The 14,369-nt window shown below is 43.7% G+C and overlaps 1 protein-coding gene across 3 annotated transcripts in view; it reads right to left on the reverse strand.

The window, feature by feature from the left end:
- The window catches only part of Olfm4 (olfactomedin 4), a 120,422-nt gene extending 108,398 nt beyond the window's left edge, over positions 1–12,024 (reverse strand). Inside the window, exon 1 of one of the 3 annotated variants that reach the window (XM_004844272.3) lies at positions 11,799–12,024. The gene's annotated coding sequence lies outside the window, so the exon portion shown is untranslated. The remainder of the gene's footprint in view (positions 1–11,798) is intronic. The other 2 variants (XM_087197297.1, XM_021257920.2) reach the window with 2 other exon arrangements.
- Positions 12,025–14,369: the final 2,345 nt, after the last annotated feature.

The raw sequence follows: 14,369 nt of genomic DNA on the forward strand, positions 1-14,369 counted from the left end.
ATTGGAAAGGAAGGGCACCAGACAGAGTAACATGAGGCTCAAGCAGGAGCCAGGACCAGGTTAGACCGCAGCTAGTAAGACATGCCAGGAAGTGTGTATCTTGTTCTTACCACGACATGGGAACCTAAGCCAGTGAGAGGTTTTGTGTTTTTCTAAAACATCTTCTGACTGCTGTATGGGGAAAGGGTTAAAGGTGAGCAAGAGTCAATGTGGGGATATTACTGGGAAGATGAGGGTAATACCTCTGGAAAGAGAAGTGGAAAGAGAAGTCAAAAGCTTAGACTGGGAGTGTAGAGGAGAGACAAACAGAGAAAGGGAGGAAGAGGAGAGGAGAACAGAAAGGAAAAGAGAGAATAATCAAGATTTGGCAATTAATTGGGGGAAATAAATGACCAGAAAAAGGAAGGTAAAGGAGAGAAGTTCAAGATGATTTCCTAGATTCTGAAATACACAAATGGCTAAATAAGACACTTTGGGGCTGGGGATTTAGCTCAGTGATTTCGCTTCCTGCTGCGCAAGCACAAGGACCAGAGCTCGATCCCCAGTACCAAAAAAAAAAAAAAAAATACAAAGACACATTGACAAAGGAGAGATTTAGCAGAAAGGAAACTAAAGGCAACCATGCCCATTACATTCCCTTAGAACTCTGGGGGAAGTATTCCCAGCATGGATAGTGTGCCCAGCTATTCTCTGAGCATCTCAGTACAAGCATTTCACATTCACATCTGAACGCTACAACAATACTATAGGGAGGAAGTTATTATCCCTGTGTGACAGGATAATATATGGAATTACTATTGATTTTTTGTTCTGCTCTGGGTAGTTTGCTTTTTTCCCACCTATTCACTAGTCCCAATTCAAGCAGCTAGACCAGTCAATACTCATCACATTATCACACAGATGCAATAGATAGAAAGCAGGAAAAAAAAAAAGAAGAAATGTTCTGGCATTTTATTCTAAAAGTTCAATGATCTTCTAGGCTCAAAAAGATCTTAAGCATAGGTTAAATGTTTACATGGAGTAAAGTTTAAGAGCAGAGCTTTTCCTACAGACTAGAAGTTTTTCCAGCTAGGGAGAGAGAAGACAAAGGAGAGGGGTGACACATGGGATGTTGCACACCCCAAGGAATGTGTCCTGAGCCTGTGAACCAGAAGAGCCCCAGGGAGGCACAAGGCCTCCAGGGAGAAATATGCTATGAGTCGAGACAAGGGCACCTTGGCAGCGTGACAGAAATTTTTACACTCCAGTATTGCCTGAAAGCAGCAAATTATTGCAGGAGTCTCAGGCATGACATGAAATGGAATAGGGAACCATAGAAACTGGTAGACTGTTCTGGATAAGAGCAAGGGCCACCTGAGTAGCAACCTGAGGTTGGAGGATGAGCAGGACTCAGACAGACCAAAGGATAGTGTGTTAAATTTTGGCCATGTGATGATAGCAAGGAGAAAACAGGCGTTTTCTCGATGATACAACACTATAAGAAATAAGGAAAAGCAAAGGGGTCACTAGTTTGGCTGTGTTTAAGTTTCTGTCATCTTAGTAGTATATCTTTATATCTTAGCAGATATAAAGTTCAGTTATCAGAAATTTTGGCAGTTATACTTTCGTGCAGATGAATTATGAGCTGAGATTTTTATCTACTGCTTACATTTTATAAAGGCAAAATCTAAAACCCACAGAGTTATTGAGTCTTGGCACAAAGTTGTGTAAAAGTGGGGGTACAGATTCAGACCCAACTCTATCCAGCCTCAAAGCCCTTTTCTTCCCCCTGTACTGTGATCTTTCATTCAAGGAAAGCAGGTTTCACCAATCTGCCACCTATTTTTTGGAAACATTGACTTCCATTACAGATCAGCCTCTTGAAATGGTGGAGCTGTCGATGCCAACTACCAGCAGAGCACTCTGAGATCCCAAGAGCTAAGAAAACCTCCAAATTAGAAACTTTCTTTAATAGTCAGTTAGTTGGCTGTGGAGACTGTCAGGATCACTAGACCGGGAAACACAGTAAAAACAATTTGCATTCTTAAAGCCTAAATAATGCCACCAGGAGTCAAACTGAGATTTTTATACTGCCATTAAAGAAAAGCATCAGCAATTCCTCAGGGAAAGGGGAAACTGAGAGTTCAAAGGACACATTAACAAGTTTCTCAATTAAATGTCAAGCAATAATACAAGTTTGTTTTAGCACCCTCTTATTTAGTCATTTAATTTTTCTTGAAAAAAAAAAAAAAGCAACCCTCGAGGTGTCGAACCTAATGCCTGTCTAAGCAGACAGAGCTAAAGTTTTCTCAAAGAGGCTACCAAGCAATACATCTGATTATGTCTATTTCTGAACAGGAAAAGTGATCAATTAAGGGAAAAGGAGGCTTGCGGAGCCAACCTCTGAAGAAAAAGAAGAAGAACTAAAAAAAACCTGCAGGTGACATTCCTGCTGAGAGCCAATGAAAGTTCCATAAGAAGTTGATTCCGAACTGCAGGCCATGAGAGCTGTATTCACTTCACCCAAGTCAGAGTGAGGGAATGTGTTGAAAGAGGGAACAAGAACAGCTTTCTAACTAATCTATGGAATTGATAAATATGCTCATGGGTCCTGATCATACAGGAAGTTTCTTTCTAAAATTGTCAGTCCTCAGAGGGCAGGAGATAAGGGGTGTCTTATCTGATCTTTAGGGACCCAGTTTAGACAACAGAGACCCAAATGCTTCTGAAATCATGAGGCCATATACAAAATAGCCATATACTGTATACTTGCTGATTGGATGACTAATGAACACTTCCCAAAGAAAATAGGGAATGATGAATGTATTGCACAGTATACCACAAAATACTCTGTGCTATAGAAACAAAGCTGGATCTAGCCAGGGTGTGATGGCACATTCCTATAATCCCAGCACTCCGGAGGCTGAGGCAGGAGAATTGCCAAGAGTTTGAGGTAGCCTGGGCTACATAGTGAGTTCAAGGCCAGCCTGAACTACTGAACTACATAGAAAGGCCCTGTCTCAAAAAGGGGGGAAAAAAGAAAAGAAAAGAAAGAAAAAGAGAGAGCAAAAGAAGAAAAGAAAGAAAAAGAAAAGGGAAAAGAGAAAGACAGTCTTACAGTTGATCAACCACAGGAAGCCAGGGCCTAGGATCTCAGTGCAAAGTCAATGATTCTTTTCCCTTTCATCTTTGCTGTTCATCAACACCTGGTGTATAGTAAGCACTCATTATGTGCTTGATGAATGAACAAATGCCACAGGGATCCACAATCACAAGACTAGAAACAGCCTCCAAAGGTCTTGTCTGTCTCTCATGGGAGATCTTGGGAAGAAGGTAGAATCTGCTGTGACAATTTGAGTGCAGTCCTGACTAGGAGGGTATGCTTCGGACTAGAAGGATGTATACAATGGCCTGAGACTTCCAGGCTCTGGCTGTGTCTTTCATAGGACTCCACACGAGCATTAGCCAAAGTTGCTCTCCCAATTGTGCCTGTGGCCTTGTAATGAATCACCAAGACTCAGAGCTTATCTAAAACCACTTCATCCCTGGCCTCATAATTAACTATCTTTCTCTTTCCTCAGAAATAGCTCACACTCACAGAAATATTCAATTTTCTCTTGCTAAATTTGTCCTGTATAAGGACAGTTTGTCTGGGTTAAATTTTGAGAGAATGACCACTTTAGTCCTCTCCCTATTCTTCAAAAAAAGGCAGAGCTGGGGCCAGGGATTTAGCTCAGTGGTGCCTCAGCCTGCCTCACAAGCGAAAAGTCCCGAGTTCGATCCCTGGTACAAACAAAAGTCAGAGCTGGCTCCTGTCTTGGAAAGCCTGTTCTCATTGTCCTAGAAAGTTAATATGTACTAAGCCCCAGAGAATAGCAAGCACAGTCCTGAACTCCAAGTTAGTCATGGTTCCCATCCTTGGGGAGCTCATATACCAAGGCCTCTGGCCCCAAAAAAACATCAAATTATAGGTCTAACATCTGAAGCAAGTGACCCATAAATTCCTTTAACACTTCCAATGGAAATTAGCACCAATCATAACACAGAACTTAGCAATCATAAAGGACACATGTTCACACAAGGGTATTTTCCCCTTTTAAATAAATTTATGGGAATGGCCTCCTGAGAGTTGAGGACAGAACTTCTGTGAGTCCCACTGAGGTCCAACTGAATGTGTCACTGCCCACCTCTGACCCCCCTGCCTCCCTCCCTCCCACTGTCTGACTTTGACTCAACAGTTTGCGACACCATATGGCAAAGGTTGAGGTCAGACAGATAAAAACACTTCATTGCACTGAAGAATGGTTAACAAACACGTGAATGTAAATTCTAACACACTGTAAAACTGTGGCAAAACAGGCTGAAAAGAGACTTTAGTTATGGCAGGAAATCTGTTTTTCAGCTCCACCCCAGCCCTTCCAGTTCATTACAGGTATTGTGGCGAAAAAATGGGGTTTTGTGTCCTCTCTTGGCAATCTGCACTCTTCTCTTCTGCCAAATTTCTAATGACTTTTCAATGATGATTTAAGAGATTTAGTGCCTGCAAGCTGTAAAGGGTTTTTCATCTCAGCTCTCCCCTCTCACCTCCGTCCTCCACAGCATACACACACAGTCTGGGCTAGGCAGGACCAGAGTCAGCAACTTTTGTCTGAGCCTTGCTTTGCTTAGCAGCCACTCTCTGTGTCACAGTGCCCTCTGAGGTCACTGAACCAATCTAGCAGCAAGAGAAAACCCTCCAGAGCTCAATGCTTTACACTAGAATTAGGTCTATGGCAATTTGTAAACGTCATTGGTGGCATAGCCACCCCCACCACCAAAAAGGAAATTCCTCATAACCCTGGGAAGGAATGTAAATGGAAAACCAACTTTCTTTCTTCAAGCCAGCATCTGTCATGCACACTCACACACACACACACACACACACACACACACACACATGCAGAGGTCCCTATTGAAATGCCCTGAATGCCTCAGCCCTCTCCTTTAACATCCAGAGTGTGGAAACCCAGAGAGTATGTGAGAGTTCTATGGTAAGTGTGGGATTGGGCAGCTCCACTCAAGGCTGAAGAGTGAGGAGCACATTAAATGCTCATTCCAAAACCCTTCCTCTTATCACTATTAGGGAAAACAGTAGGAAGATTCCGCAAAAAATTAAAGATAGAATTACCATATGATCCAGCCATTCAGCTATTGGGTACATAAAATATCCAAAGAAAATGAAGCCAGTAAATGCTAAAGAGATTTACAGTCCCCCATGTTCATTACAGTACTGTGCATAATAACCAAGATTCCTTCCAATAGATGAAGGAATAAAGAAAATAGGATCAACAGATGAAATAATTAAGAAAAAATATATAAATGCATAATGGAATATATTCAGCCTTTAAAAAGAAGGAAATTCTGCCATTTCAGTAACATGGGTAAAACTGGAGGATACTATGCTTAGTGAAATAAGCCAGACATAGAAAGACAAATAATGAATTATTTCACTTGTATGTGGAACCAAAACAAAAACTGAACTCATAGAAGCAGAGAGTAGACTGGGGATTACCAGGAGCCACAGGGTGGAAGAAATGGGGAGATGTGAGTTGGAGGTTACAAATTTTGTCATAGAATGCCAAGTTCTGGAATCTGGATGTGTAGAATCGGTGGTGGTGGATGTGATAATTAATTCATTGGTGATAATTATTATGCAATGCGTATGTATACAAATCATCACATTGTATACCTTGAATGTTGGATCTTTATGGTAATTTTTGTAGTACTGGGGATTGAACCTAGGACCTGTGCACTGAGCTACACCTCTGGTCCCCTACCTCACCCCCCTTTTTAAGATAGGCTCTCACTAAGTTGCCCAGACTGGGCTCAAATTTGTAATCTTTTTGCCGCAATCTCCCATAGTGCTAGCATTACAAGCAGGTGCTGCTATGCCAAGTGCCTCTCAATTAAATATTTTTAAATGAAGAAAAGAAAAGAACTGTCTTCCCCAAACTGATACCCAGCACTCTCTTCTCTTTGTCTCCCTTCCTTCACCACATGGCTAGGATCATGAATCAGCAAAGCCACATCTATCCTATATGGGCCTCAGATGCATTAGAAAAAGCATCACTCCCAACTCCCTCCTGGGCAGTCTCACCCCAGACTGTGATACTTGGCTTGGCAGAGTCCTCATTTACCCCCTTGGATAGGCAACTTTGTTCAGCACACCAACTGAAGCACTCTTCTCTTTACAGTAGACCTTCTCCCTAAGACCAGCCTGTCTGTTCTCCACCCCTACCAGACTACCATTCACAGAGACCTTAGGTCTAGAGTCCTAGGCTCCTGGATACAGAAGGCAGAAATGGAAACCACAGATCATGTAATACTCTTCTCTTCATTAGAATCTCAGACTAACCTGGAGTCCCCAGATCCTGATACAAAGCCCACAGTCCATATTATATGCCATAGAATGTCTGAAGACATTCTAACTTTTGGTTTTTCCACCCAAAAAGGGGACCATAAAAATTGCCATCCTAAAAAAAATGCAATCTTTTTGATTTTTTCTTTTCTCTTCTAAAAACAATGCTTTTTGGTTGTCATTTTTTTCTCTAAGCATGTACATCCTGACATCCACCAGAAATGGCTCTCTGTGTTCCTGTGATTAATTATCACAGGTTGCTACATGACAATGTTTTCACTAATGAATTACAAGAATGGAGTGTGGTGAGGTCAAGGCTAAGTACTTCCAGATGCCAACATTTACAGCAGTTTCCTGGGAATTAGTCTATTCTGTTAACTCCCTTTCCTCCAGTACTAGGTGTGTGTATGCTTTCTCCATATTCAGCTTCCTCTTCTGAAAATTGAGGAGGTGAACAAGATGACTTCTAAGGTCAAATCACATTCTAAAACTTTCACACTCAATGATTCAAAAGGCTTCCTAAATATCATGTAAATAACACATATTACAGTCAATAAAAGAATATACTTGTCATGCCCAACATCAAAAATAACTGGGTACAACCATTTCATTGGGAAAGAACTCTGATATAGAAGAATGTCATAATGAACAGGTCTGACGCCATCCAGGCCAAGAGGCTTTTCCCTAACCCTTTGCTTCCAATGCCCAACCAGCCCCCGGTTCCAGCAAACCCAGGGAATTACTGAAAGACATTTTGCTTTCTTATATTTCCTACATACAAAAGAAAAGAGCTGGGTAATAGAAACTGATCGGAGCTGATTTCGTTCCCTGGGAGCCTTCAAGTTCTCTTACATTATCTGGAAATAAAAAGGAGGGAAGGAAAAAATCCTAAGAACAACCAGTGAAAACAGCAAAGTTGAGCCTTCCACCCTGAAATCTCTGAGATGAGTTCTTTGAAGACCTACATCAGAGATGCAGCATTTAGTGTAAGGATTTCTGATGTTCCTAGCATTTCTTGTGAACCTCCCAGACAATCAGTATAAATTGGTCAAAAGAACAATAATCTCCGGTTGCCAGTGACAGGATGTATAATTAAAGGTGTGTGTGGAGTTAGAAAGGAAAGGAGAGCTCAGAATGCAAAGCTGCTTTCAGAGTGAAAATTATTTATAAGAAACCTTGGGAAATGACTCTTTCTCATCACATTAATAATTTTGAATAGAAATTGAAACTGTTCAGCTCTCCCACAAGCACCTTGGGACCTTCCTACACCCCTCCTGGTTTCTGAATTCACTTCCTCAACCCCCCAATGATTGATGGTGGAGGAATGGGGCCTTTGACGGCCTCTTTCTTTGCTTTCTTAAGGCTATTTTTCCTCCTTTCTTCCCTACCAGGAGGAAAAAATAGGCAAAGGGCAGTATGAGGGGCTGACTGTACTCTCAAATTCAAACCTCAGAAAGAAAGCTTTCTCAGCAGGGAAGGGAGAATTGAAGTGCCAGTCAAGAGCACTTTGGAAATGTTTGCCTTAGACCCCAGGGGAGCTTAACTGATCCCCAACCTCACTCCTCTGCATGCCTTGGCTGAGCCCCAAGGTCCTTCCTACTCTCCTCCCTGCTTCACACCCCCTACCCCTGCTGCCTTCCAACCCTTCACTGCAACCTGAAGAGAAGGCAACTGGGCTGCAGGAAGAAGAAGGGTTGAAGTCAGACAAGTCACCCTGGTCTTGCTCTAAGGGCACTGGCTGAACTTCCACAGCTTCTGGAGAATGCACTAACAGTATTGCTGCCTGTAATTAAAGTACAAGCCTGATATAAAGAGAACATTTATTTAAAGATTTGATAAGAGATGCATTAAGGATTTCTATACATGAATGAATTCATAATGGCCAAATGACATATTTATGCCATTTACTTTGTTATGCCTTAGCTAACTCCATGATTCTAATTTATTTGCTGGTAAAACACCAGCCCTGCTGAAGTGCTCTGTTGAATATACTTCTGCCAAATATCTATTCAATAAACAAACAGCATGACAGACAAATGACAAAGCTCTTTGCAGAGAATAGCAATGGGTGCCACCTTCCTCTGACAAACCCTGAGTTGCTGGTGCCCCCTTCCCAGTTGCTCTGTGAGAAGGTCTTCTAGACTCTCCCTGCACTCTCCAATTCCTCAGCAACCTATTCTAACCTTGATGTCTCCTTGAAGTTCTAGGACTCCAAGTACATGCTCACCTCTACCACTACTGAACTTAGGTTTCCACCTTGTACAACTCCCTCACTCCTTTGACCCCATGCACCACTGCCAGGTGGCTTATTGGTCACAAACACATACCAACAGAGCTAGTCATCACAGCTCCTAGGCACTGAGCACCTACTTCAGATTGAGGGCTTAAATGACACCATTTTCATACTTTGGGCTAATGTTGCCAATATCAGTGGCTCCATTTTTTATAAGAAATTTTGATATTAAGAAGCTAAGCATCTTGCTCAAAGTTATGCAGGCGGGGAGAGGCAAGTGTGAAACATGGGACCCAGGTTTACCCATTTCCAAAGCCCATGCACTTAAGAGTACACTGCTGTCTTGATGAGTACAGCTCAATGGAGAATAATATTCACAATAACTGATGGACGTCTTCCCATTTTCTGGGCAACTTTTAAGGGCTTTCTGTATAACTATTTGTTTAATCAATGAAGCTAGGATTGTTATTATCACTATTTTCCAGATCAGAAAACAATCAGCCTAAATAATTTTCCTTGCTCAGAGTCCCAGGGAAAGTCAATAGTAATGCCAGAATTTGAACCCATGCCATCAGCTCCAGAGCATACATTCTGGATCCTGAGACCCATTAATCAAACAATGAGTGAACTTCTCCAAAGAATCTGTAGATTTTTCCAGATTTGAGAATTGGGGCCCAGAGTGGGGTGCAGAAAGCAGGAGAGATATCCAGAGACATTCAGAAAAGCATGTCCTATGTGGAAGGACTGATCCTCAAGCCTTTTTGGAATTTCTGCTCACACAAACTCTTGCTTTTGCTTTTTCTTTCTCCTGTTACCCAGAACTGGACCAGACTTCTCAGGTTAAAGGAACAATCCTCAACAAGACTGCCCTTATTCAGATACGATCAGCAGGATCAGGGTTCCCTAAATTATCTTCACTTCTGACCAGCTGCCTATAAATTTGAGGATCCCCATTTTCCCTTTCAGGTCTAGTAATTTGCTAAACTAACAGAACTCAGGAAAGTGCTTCACTTTGAGTGGAGTTTTGATATAGCAAAAAGATAACAATCTGAACCAGTCAATGGGAGAGACATATGTGAGGTCTACAGGGTCCCAGACACATAACCTCCATTTTCCTTAGGCATGCGTCATCTTCCTAGTGCATCCATGTGTGGCAATGTGTTTATGCAAGGATTATGTCAGCCAGGGAAGTCCACTCAAGCTCTGGTGTGCAGAGATTTCATTGGGGTTTCATTAGATAGACATGAGTAATTGAATTATGGCCACGTGATGGAAATCAATCTCCAGGCCTATCCTCTTCCCAGAGGTTGCACTGACATTACTGACTCAAAGCCTCGACCTTCTAACCACACACTTGGTCTTTCTGACACTCAGCCACAATCCCAAATCATCTCATTAGCACAACTAATCTAGAAACCTACCAAGGTTCACCTCATTACCATTAACGGTCATGCATGGTCCAGGGGACCCAGCATGAATAACAAAGATACTCCTATCCCCTGGAAATTCCAAGTATTTGGAGACTACCTCTCAGAAATAAGGGAGAGAGGCCAGCTATCTTCTTTATTACACATCTGTAACTGACTTCAGGGCAACATACACCTCACCACAAATAATACGATCACATGCTAAAAATAGTCAAAATATGAAGTGACTACTAAAAGGTCAATCCAATTTTTTCAGCCATTTTCCCTAAATTAGAGATCATGCAGCAATTCAATCTGTTTCTCAGATATTAACTATCTGACAACTAGGAAAAATGATTTTCATGTGCTTTGATCTAGTCATTGATCGTGCATACACTTTGCTGAGATATGAATTCCTGGGAGATTTGGATCATTAACCTTTGCCACTGAATTGCCTCAACTTCCCTGGAGAGGAAATCAAAGGAGAAGGAACTGGAAGGACTATTTGGATTCAAGTAGTCCAATATCCTCATTTTAGAGTTGAGGAAAGGAAGAACATATGACTCATGGAGTCCAGCCAGCAAACAACTGCATGTCCCTGGCCAATGCCTCCCCATTTGAGACTTATTCCTTAGAATTTCCTCTCTAGCTCCCATCTTTTAAAAAGCCAATTTCTTGGAGATTGAACATACTAAGTAAATATGACAAATCAGACCACCTCTTTGGATACCAGTTTCCAACAAGAGGGCAGTGGATGATGACTCAATAAAGTCAATTCCCTGCCTCAACATAGACAATGGATTTAGTTCAGGCAGTTGTGAAATAACATGGAATCATGTTGGGGAGAAATAGAAAATTTATACCTCCCTGAAAGACTTTCCTGTTTTAATGTAAGAATCAATCTTAATCCCTGGTAGAGTTGGCAATCTCTGGCCTACATGGCCTCCCAGATCCTACTCAGCTCTGTGATTCTATCACTCTGTTTTCCTTAGCACAATGTTTGCCAGATTGATTTCCTCTACAACAGTTATGCTGAGAGAAAAAGGGAGTGGGGTGAGTTGCAGAAAGAAAGGGGCAGCACAGACATTTTGGGCTAGGCAGCTACAGGAATGTGAGTTGCCAAACAAGACAGAGGGGCACTGATAGAAGAATGGAAGATGTCTAAATTTCTCTGTTTTTCTCTAGATCACCCTTAACTGAATAATCATAAAATAACTCTGCTGCTGGGCCTCCATATTCACAATGGGAATGACAGCCCCTGGAGCTGTTCAGTGCACAGCCTGCACAATAGTACACAGTAAGCCCCAAGTGTCCTGATTCTGCAAAAAAAAAGTTCTGGAGACCTTCAGACCCCAGAATAAAGGCTCAGCTGCTCCTAGGCCTAATACAACTATTAACCCAGTTCTGCTTCCTGAATCACCAAGTTTCTTTCTGCTAAACCTCTCTGCCCCATAGGCATTTCAACTTGTGAACTTTGCTAGCAAGCAAAGGTTCAAGAGGAAAGGAGGGCTGGCCTCCCTCCCAATACACACACACACACACACACACACACACACACACACGCGCCCGCGCGCGCACACGCACACACACACACACACACACACCCCTTCCCAAGTCAGCTTAGCACTGAGGCTGTCCCCCTCGGGATTCTTTATCACTCCTCCCAAGGTGTCCAGGTCTGGGTACATTGAAGGGGGAGACATAAAGCAGAGGCTGCCTCCTCCTTGAGTCACCCTCAAGCCCAATTTGCATAAGTTCCAGCCTTTTGGCCCAGCTTCTGTACCTTCTCCAAGATCTGCCACCATCCCTGGAACACTGCGTCCTCAGCAGCCTGAGTTCAGGCCGAAAGCATAAGTTGTTTCTCAGGAAAGAGGGAGCTGGGAGGAGGGCAACCTTGTGAGGAGTCCCACCTTCCTCCCTCGGAGACGAGTCAGTCTTTCTCCCTCCAAAGCTGCCAACACTCCTCACGTTATTGTGCACGGGAGGCCCTCAGGACAGATCCAGCAGAAGTGAATTAATAATTGCTGGCAACAGAGCTCCTGCAGCAACCAACTCCTCCCCCTTGGGGACTGTTTGCCCTTCTTCAGAGAATCCTCCACCACTGCTTTGCAAACTTACTTCTGTGTGAACAAAAAGCTTGGAAGTATTATGCATTCTTAAGAGTCCCTCATGTTCAGAAAAGCTCATTTTCACTTCATCCTGGGTGTCAGGATGCTGGCATTCTTGGCTGGCTCAGCCACCAACTGGGAGGATTAACCTTGAGCCCATCAGAATCTCTGTGCATGTAGATTTTTAGGTCTAACAATCCAAGGTGTATGAGTCATAGCACCTCCCAACCTCCGAGTCCTACTACTGTCACTTGAATTCAAGCCATCTTTCTGCACCTGGATCAGGTGCCTGGGTCATTGTGCTTGGGCTCCCGCATGCTGTAGTTACTTCCCAGTTGATCTGACCTGGGGGCAGACACACTGGAGCAAAGAGTTCCATCTCAGGCTCTTTCCTTTCGCTTCTCCTCAGTTCTCGAAATCCACAGAGCCTTGATCTCTGGTCATTTTTCTTTGAGGCATATTTGGAGCTCATGAGGAGTTCCTGCTTCCCCTAGGTACTTAAGCAAGAAAAAAAATATGATGTGCAACCATCTGGTTCCATAAGTAATCCAAAATAAATTTGTATTTTGGAAATTAGCCAAAATATATGCTGAAATCATAAATTTTGTTTTAAGAGTTTCTGGTCACATTTGAAAGAATTCTTCACAATTGCATGAGCTCTCCACCCATCTCCCCAAATCTCCCCATGGGGTGGGGTCCTAGAACCTCTTTTGAAGGGGTGCCTTAGGCAGCCCTGGTTGTTGGTCCCTTTGCACAGCTTCTTAGACAGAATGTAGACACCTGATGGGGCTGAACCAATTCAGATCTTGAGTGAAAAAATAATGCTTGAATTAAGAGACAAAAATGCTATAGTCCAACAGGTACTAGAGCCAGGAAGTTGGGGTCAGAGTCCTTGCAATGGTAAGAATACCAAAGCTGAGCCAAGCACAAAGGCTTTTAAGGGAAGCCAGCCTAGACAGAAGAGACCAGATGTCCAGACTAGAGACACTGTGGCCCCGGAGAGAGGAACCATCATTCCTGACAGCTCCTGGTTCCTGAGAGAAGCAGCAAAGCCTCTGCAGCAACTGAATGCCACAAGGCTCCTGAGGCTCCCGTGAATGCTGACAGCCAATCCCTTGTCCTCTAGCCTTGCTTCCCCAGCTGTGGCCTGTAGAATAGCAGTGCCATATCACCAAGAATAGTTTGGAAACACAGAACATCTTCCTCAACCCCAGAGCTACTGCACTGGGATGTGCATTTTAAAAAGATCGTAGGTGCTCTGTGTGCAGATGAGGAATGCTTTGGAGCCAGTTTCTCTTCCTGTTAAGACACATCCCTGCTGGGTCAGTGGCCCTCCCTAAGTGCCTGCTGCCCAGCCCTCCTACTGCAGTCTCTCAGTCCTGGCTCTCTGCAGCCATCCAGCCCAGTGCCCAGGCCCTGACACCTGACAAATCCAGCAAGGAGTGAATTAATCATCACTGGCACCTGGGCTCCTGCAGCCAACTGGTTCCTCTTCCTGGGAGGACGGACTGCCCTTCCTCAGAGTCTCCATAGCTGCCTGCTTGGCAGACTCCCCGAGAGGGCCACTGCCTGTAGCTCCTTTGCCATGGAGTCTACACTGCAGGAACTCCCCGCTAACTCCCCCAGATGTGGTTCCCACTTGCTCTCAGCTTGTTCAGCTGTACCCCTAAATCCAGCTTCTGCCTCCCAACCACTTTTCCCAGCCCCTAGGGCAGTGTCCCTCTCCTTGCCAAACCAAGGATAGTCTTGGGGCTTGGCTGTCAGAGGTTTGCTCTAGTGACAGATGCTGGACCCGAAACCAACCTTAACCAGGTACAGTCCTCAAGGCCACTGACTGTCACCCAAGAACTAAGAAATCTGACTCTAACTTCTCTGCCTGCATCAGAGGTTCCAAGATGGACTGTGTAAGACACTGGACTGACATGACCCTCGTATGTGCAAGGACAGAAGACCACCATGCCATATACTCTTGCACACACGGTATGCCCAGTCAAAGTTCAGAGTACAAGTGGAAGCTGAGCCTGCTCAGAAGATGGGTGGCTGGGCTCTCTGGGTGGCTCAGAAGGCTAAGGGAAGAAAGGAGGCTGCAAATCATCATCTGCCTCCTGGCACCTAGGTACCCTGACCATCCAAAAATGGGAAAGGTTCTTCCTACATAATCACAACCCTCTAAATACTATTGCTTTTAGAGTCTACCAAGTTGGTCTGGGCCTTAATTCCTTGAAACTTTCCAAGAGCTCCCAGTC

This window comes from Heterocephalus glaber, unplaced genomic scaffold, assembly GCF_053883595.1.
Source record: "Heterocephalus glaber isolate CG9 unplaced genomic scaffold, H.glaber_assembly_v1.0 deba00001666, whole genome shotgun sequence".
Taxonomy (NCBI): Eukaryota; Metazoa; Chordata; class Mammalia; order Rodentia; family Bathyergidae; genus Heterocephalus; species Heterocephalus glaber.